Source organism: Pygoscelis adeliae, unplaced genomic scaffold, assembly GCF_000699105.1.
Source record: "Pygoscelis adeliae isolate BGI_AS28 unplaced genomic scaffold, ASM69910v1 Scaffold425, whole genome shotgun sequence".
Classification (NCBI taxonomy): Eukaryota; Metazoa; Chordata; class Aves; order Sphenisciformes; family Spheniscidae; genus Pygoscelis; species Pygoscelis adeliae.
The window spans coordinates 533,238-540,110 of NW_008824775.1; positions in this window are offsets into that span (position 1 = coordinate 533,238).

The following is a 6,873-nucleotide window of genomic DNA, read 5'->3' on the forward strand; positions in this document are numbered from 1 at the left end:
GCATTCCTTCATGTGCAATAAGTTTCAACAAATTGCATGCGTTTCTTTATCTCCTGTCTTTTTAAATAATTTTACCTCTTGTTCAGCTCCTCACCAACAGTATAACCTACAGTATCAAGCAAAAAGCCTGAAAACTTGTATGCTGATAGCAAGAACTTAAAAGAGATGGTGGAAAATTGCATTCTGTTACTGACAGTAAACAGATAAATGAAAAAATATGGCAAACTGCAATCCACTTAGAAAAGAAAATGTGTTAATTTCAGCTGCGTACACACAGAGAGACAGAGAGATATCTATACCAGTTGTTGGCTTTGCATGGGAAGGCTTCATCCCACAGATTTTGACTTTCATATCTTTTTCATCTAGCAAAAGCTTGCAGCATTTTCTCCCAGGCTGTATGGGAGCATTACATGCAATTTCCTTTATCTGGGAAGCGGAGTTTGCTGTTCACCAGGCTAAGAACTGTTTCCTATCATAATCCTCTCACTCCTCATGCATAATCTCAACTAGGCTTTAACGTTTCTTGATTTATGGGATGTTTTCAGTTCCTGTTGACAGGCTGTGTTTTTCGTGCCAGAAGAATTAATCCCACAATAATTGGAGTTTAATTTGGGTCAGCTGAGGTCAAGGCCAGTTCATATCAACTGTGCTTGCATTCAGTGCATTTTTGTTCATTTTCAGTGTTTTTTTACACATTTAGTTTTCTTTTTTTGTATCGGAAGTATAATTTTTTTGCAATCAGATCTGCAGCCCTTATTCAAGTCAGCAGCTCCGGTGACTTCAATGGACTGTTTTTGTCTGAGTCACTGACTGGAGCCTTTGATTGTTGTTTTCTAATCTAATTTATAGATTAAGGAAATGTGAGTACAAAAGACTCTTTCAATAGAAGATACAAGTAGAAGTAGCCACTGGTTTTGATGGTTGATTGATTGGTCCTTGCTGCCTTTTTTTTCCCTCCCCCATTTTTGAAGAGCTGCATTTTGAAAAAAAGATACCAAACAATGCGGCACGTTTTCTCAGCAAAACATCTTTTTTTTTTTAACACAGGCTGTATTTACCCGGTGGTAAAGAGCGGGCTTGAGAGGACACAGTGCCCCACGTACCTGCATTTTTCTTGTCGAGGCTGCTTACCATAATTCCAGCTATCGCTCAGACTCAGAGCATTCACCTTGTTCTTTGAAGCAGCTCAGTGGGGTAGCTACCGAGGGACTGCTCAGCCCCAAGCCATCCTGGGCCGATATTTATGTGCCCATTGGTGCTCAGATGCTTCCCCCCAAGAGAAGTCCTGAGCTCAGGCTGCGGTCACCTCTTAGCACGGACTTGAGTGTTATAGTTTGGCTGGCTTTAAGAGTGAACACGGACCTGCCTTTAAATGACAAAATACACATCCTCCGAGTCCTCCTGTCACTCTTAACTCCGGCTGTTATCCACCCCAGAAGGAACACAATTAGGTCACAAATATGGTGGAGAACTTGATCGGTGCCTTTCTGTTTATCACTTGCTTGATCTCCAGCTGTGGAAGTCTGTCGTGATTTACTAGACTAGTAGCAACGGATTCTGTCAGCTGCTTCAATACCATATGAAGGTACTGCAGGATTTCTCCTCAGATCAGGAAAGTGAAATTCCAATTAGATTAGCTTCTGTTTTCTTTGACGGTGCCTATGATGTTTCTCTTCAGATAAGTTTGGGGGTTTAGGAGCCCTTACTGCTATTTAATGTTGAGAAATTTTAGAAGTGACATGTATTACTTGCCTTAAATGGAGTTTAGTTTTATTGCACATGTGGCATTTGAGTTTCAAGTATGGAACTTCGAAGCATGTTTATTTTACTAAGATCGGGATATTTTTCTTAATCACAATGAACTCTTTGTATGGATGTAATATGTCAAGAAACTTCAAAGAAATGCAAGAATTAATGCTGTCCTGTTGTAACATTTCCAAGTACTAAGGATCTCTTGTAGATGATTGTCCTTTCTTGTACGTTGTTCTTATATTGAATTATTTCAGCTAAAATACCCATTGCTTCCATGGAAAAACACGCTGTTTTTTAGTTTTTGTGCTGGCATCATCTGTCTTGTCTGATGAGCACACTGAGCCTTAACTTCTGGTGGTGTAACAGGATGAAATAGCAGCCATTTAAACCAACTAGACATATAAATGGATTAGAGGTTTTGGCCTTCTCTCCATAGGGTTTCTTGCATTTTGGTGAGGTTATTTAGAATACTTTTCTGTGCAGACTATTTGCTGTAAATGGTTGCTGCTGTTTAGATGACTGAATGTGGCATGGTGACAACAAGTACTTCATTTCATCTTCTTAGGGCCTCGTCTGGAAAATCGCATGTGGCTTTTAGGTCTGGTCCAATTAAGCATATGTTCCACGTTAAGAACCTGAATAGTCTTAGGCACTTCACCATGAGTCAAAGGTGCTCTGTGTGTTCTGGGTGGGACCAGCAGAGACCGTCCTTCTTTGGCGTTCTGTGAAAGACGCTTACTTGTAATCTGTTGTAAAAGTCTAGGAACATGCAGGCTTCTTTACGTCATAGCAATGTTCAGGTTCATTTTGTGAAAATAAGAAGTCATTCTGTACAAATCCAGAAGGATTATGCCTGGAGGGAGAGGTTTGCTTACAAACAGAGCCTTCTGAATCAGTCAGGGTTGGTAAAGCAATGGGAATGCATTCAAAGGAACCATGTATTGCAGGTGGACGCAACAAATGCAAGGATCCTATAGGATCCTCAGAGACAGCAAGATCATACAGACCCCTTGGCCTTAATGCTTTATAGTATTCCATGGTGGCATGAATGACAGGTGAGAACAAAGCATATGCAGAGGTTCAAGTGTGGCCAAAAGCCAAGCATAGTCCTCCCTGTCGCATGGCAGGATACCCCAACCCCTTGTTTGCTTATTTCTTTTATCCAAATATCACAGGGCTCCAAAGGAAGAGATTATAGTGAAGAGAGGACCTTAGGTAAAGGAGGTTAAGAAGATCAAGCCGTAAGTGTAGATACAAACACATATGTATATACTGTAAATCTAAATAGTAATAAAGTCACTCAGCATGAAGGATTACTAGTGCCTACCATTGATCATCAAGTACTCATCACTGAGCAGCCATATCACCTCAGAAGTGCAGTAACTGTTATCAAAATAATTTGTGCAGCTAATTAATTCATAAGAAATGCACCTTTGGGACTGTGCCATAGTATCTCTTTTGTAATACAAATGTTCAACCATTTTTCATGGCTACTGATTCAAATCTACATCACTGAAATGTCAGGATATCTTTTTTCCCCTAGATGAGGACATATACTTAGACCTGGCTAATCTGTGCTTAGTTTATCTACCCAAGAGACTTTAGTAGTCACCAGCCTTAACGCATGTACAGAATATACTATTCGCTGACTTAGTTGTAGGTTTTAATCCAAATGAAATTGGAATTTGCAAAATTACTTGGATTAATGGCATCTGCCTCAGATATCCTGCAGATGTGACATTAAATGATTCATGATTTTAAGCAGGAAAAGTTGAATTTTATGTAAATAACAGTGGATGAATTCCTTGATCTTTTTACATGAAGATTTTTTTTTTAATTAAAAGATTGTCAAAGCAATAGGTTTTTTAACTCTCTTAAATTTTCTCGAGGGTCATGGTCAAAGCTATATTAAGAACATCTCCTTCTGCAATATGCCATGCCTTCACATAATCCGCTTAATGCTTAATATGTCAGAAAGAAATGTTTCTTTTTCACAGTGATAGCAACATTTCCCTCCCCCATTCAGGGAGAATCCTCGAGCTAAAGAATAAAATCTCCTGGCACAATAGAAATACAAACAATGCCTGAAGAATATGGACTTGTTAAGATAACAATCGAAGTTTGACTGGCGCAGACCTAACATGCCTCTCATTCTGTTACCTTTTTTTTAACATTTACATCACATACTTGAACTCATTGTGTTTGAAACTAGAGAATTAGTCTGATTTTCATGTCTTAAAAAGGCCTGGTAGGTCTGACCACTATCATAATTATAATTGTTACATTAGCTTATGTGCTGTGCAGCGAGGGCTGGGACGGCATGTAACCGTAGATAAATTTGTCAGAAGGCATTCAGAAAAGGATTTGGATGATCTTACGTCTAGTCTGTCTCAAAAACTGGAGGACAATGTCTCTCACCCGATAACGTTAGCATGAAAATTTGGCTGCTTTAATGTCTCTCATAAAGCTGCCATTTGCCCTCGATAGGGCCATACTGGTGGCCATGCTGTAAATTGTTCTTGAGGTTAATTAACAAATTTGGAAAGTTACTTTAGGCGCTGTTTGTGCTTACCTCACTAAAGCAACATAGAGGAAAAACACTGAGATTTGGGGCATCCAAGGCTCTATCATTCTTTCAGAAGACTATCGTTTTCCTCAGTGAGACGGGTGGGACTCAGCTGGGGTTATTTCTTCAAGTAATTCCCCTGCCTCTGCTTGCTGTCTGGCTCTATTGCTCTTGGTAGTCCACAAGTATGCCTGCACTTTCAGGAGTGTTTTCTACTTTGGCAGCCCAAGCTGCCTTTCAGACAGGGTGCTGGAGCACGGAGCAAGTAACCCACAGGTTGCGTAAGGGGCACTGCTTTCCCCCACAAAACCAGCAGCAAATACAGCAAGGCTCCCTCTCTTTTCTGATCTGTGTAGCTTGAATCTCACACGCTGTAGCTTGACTTGCAGCCTCATCCCTGCTACCCTTGAAGGACTGCAGCGGGTCCGAGGAAAACAACAGAACGATGAAAAAGTGGGGATTTCCTCTGTCCCAAGGCACATACTCCTTTTTGGGAGTGAATATAGAGAAGAGCATGGATCATAAGGCACTCAGGTCTCATGTTTCTCATATGTACTAACACAGGGATACTTAACACTTATCTGCCTCATAGGGCTTTATGAGAATTAATTAATGTTTGCAAATCACTTTGTATCCTCAGACGTGCTGTAGAAGAGCTATGGAAAAAACTGCTAAGTACACTGGATGAATTTCACCCCTGAGTCCAGAACTACAAGACCCTCAAAATCCTTAAATACCATGTAAGCTCTCAATGTAAGCGCCTGAGTATATAAAATTTGTGCTTAGCACTGAGGGGAGTCACAGCGTAGGCGAAACTGTTGTTCCCAGAGTATCTATAACTTTGATCCTGGTAGAGAGAAAGAATCACAACAGTACATAATGGGACAAACAGCATAGGTTAACAAGTGCTGTGTAGCCATCCTAAGAATTTCAAATCTTTTTATGTCTTTGAGCCACTTTGTATTTCTGTGAAAGAAATTTGCCTCCCCAGTTGTACCAAGTGTGTTTCTCGTAACAGCCTCAGAAGTATTCAAATCATTTGTTATTCCAAATCCAGCTTAAAGTAACTTCAAATCAATGGATATTTTCTTTTAGAATGGTGCATTGCAGAGAGGATTAGTCACTTAATGAAACATTAAAAAAAAGTCTCTCTCATAACAAAATATGTGTCTGTTTGTGATGCACACTACCAGTAACTGAGCTGGGAAATCAGAGGTATGTGGGGAGCACAATGTTCAGGGAGTTACCTTCCCAAATCACACCATCATTAGCCAGCATCCCAGGGTCAAACTCCCAGCTCTGTTCTGACACATTAGCTTTAGAAGTCATCAGTAAAGCACTTCACCAAGGACTGAACACCAGTCAAATCAACAAAATGTTTCTAATGCTGTTCATGTTATTCAGGCAATACTAACAAATCCTTCCTTCCTTAGCACTAGTTATCCTTTTCTCCTCCACTTGGCATTCTTAGATATGGAATGCTCACCTTGTCAACAGATATGAAGGGAAACACTTCCTGCGGGAACAAGCTAGACATAGATAACATTTACCAAAGGATAGGCCCTTTTTAGTCTTTTTCTAACTTCCATTTTGGAAAATATTTGTATTGAAAAAGGATATTTTCATTTGAAGTTTAGATTTATCATAGAATCATCGAATCACAGAATGGTTTGGGTTGGAAGGGACCTTCAAAGATCATCTAGACCAACCCCTTTGCCTTGGGCAGGGACATCTTCAACTATATCAGGTTGCTCAGAGCCCCGTCCAGCCTGACCTTGAACACTGCCAGGGATGGGGCATCCACCACCTCTCTGGGCAACCTGTGCCAGTGTCTCACCACCCTCATTGTAAAAAATGTCTTCCTTATGTCCAAGCTAAATCTACCTTCTTTCAGTTGAAAACTGTTGTCCCTTGTCCTGTCACTACGGGCCCTGGTAAAAAGTCTTTCTCCGTCTTTCTTACAAGCCCCCTTTAAGTATTGAAAGGCCGCAATAAGGTCTCCCCGAAGCCTTCTCTTCTCTAGGCTGAACAACCCCAACTCTCTCAGCCTTTCTTCAGAGGAGAGGTGTTCCATCCCTCTAAACATTTTTGTGGCCCTCTTCTGGACCTGCTCCAACAGGTCCGTGTCTTTCCTATGCTGAGGGCTCCAGAGCTGGACGCAGTCCTCCAGGTGGGGTCTCACCAGAGCAGAGCAGAGGGGCAGAATCACCTCCCTCGACCTGCTGGCCACACTGCTTTTGATGCAGCCCAGGGTACGATTGGCCTTCTGGGCTGCGAGTGCACACTGCTGGCTCATGTCCAGTTTTTCATCTTCCAATATCCCCAAGTCCTTCTTCACAGGGTTGCTCTCAATCAGTACATCCCCCATCTGTATTGATATTGGGGCTTGGTCCAATCCAGGTGCAGGACCTTGCACTTGGCCTTGTTGAACCTCATGAAGTTCACATGGGTCCACTCCTCAAGCCTGTCAAGGTCCCTCTGGATGTCAAGGTCCCTTTGGTGGTCTGCCTTCACCCATGACAAGTCTGTCTTCCATTTCCATAAGGTGCTGTATG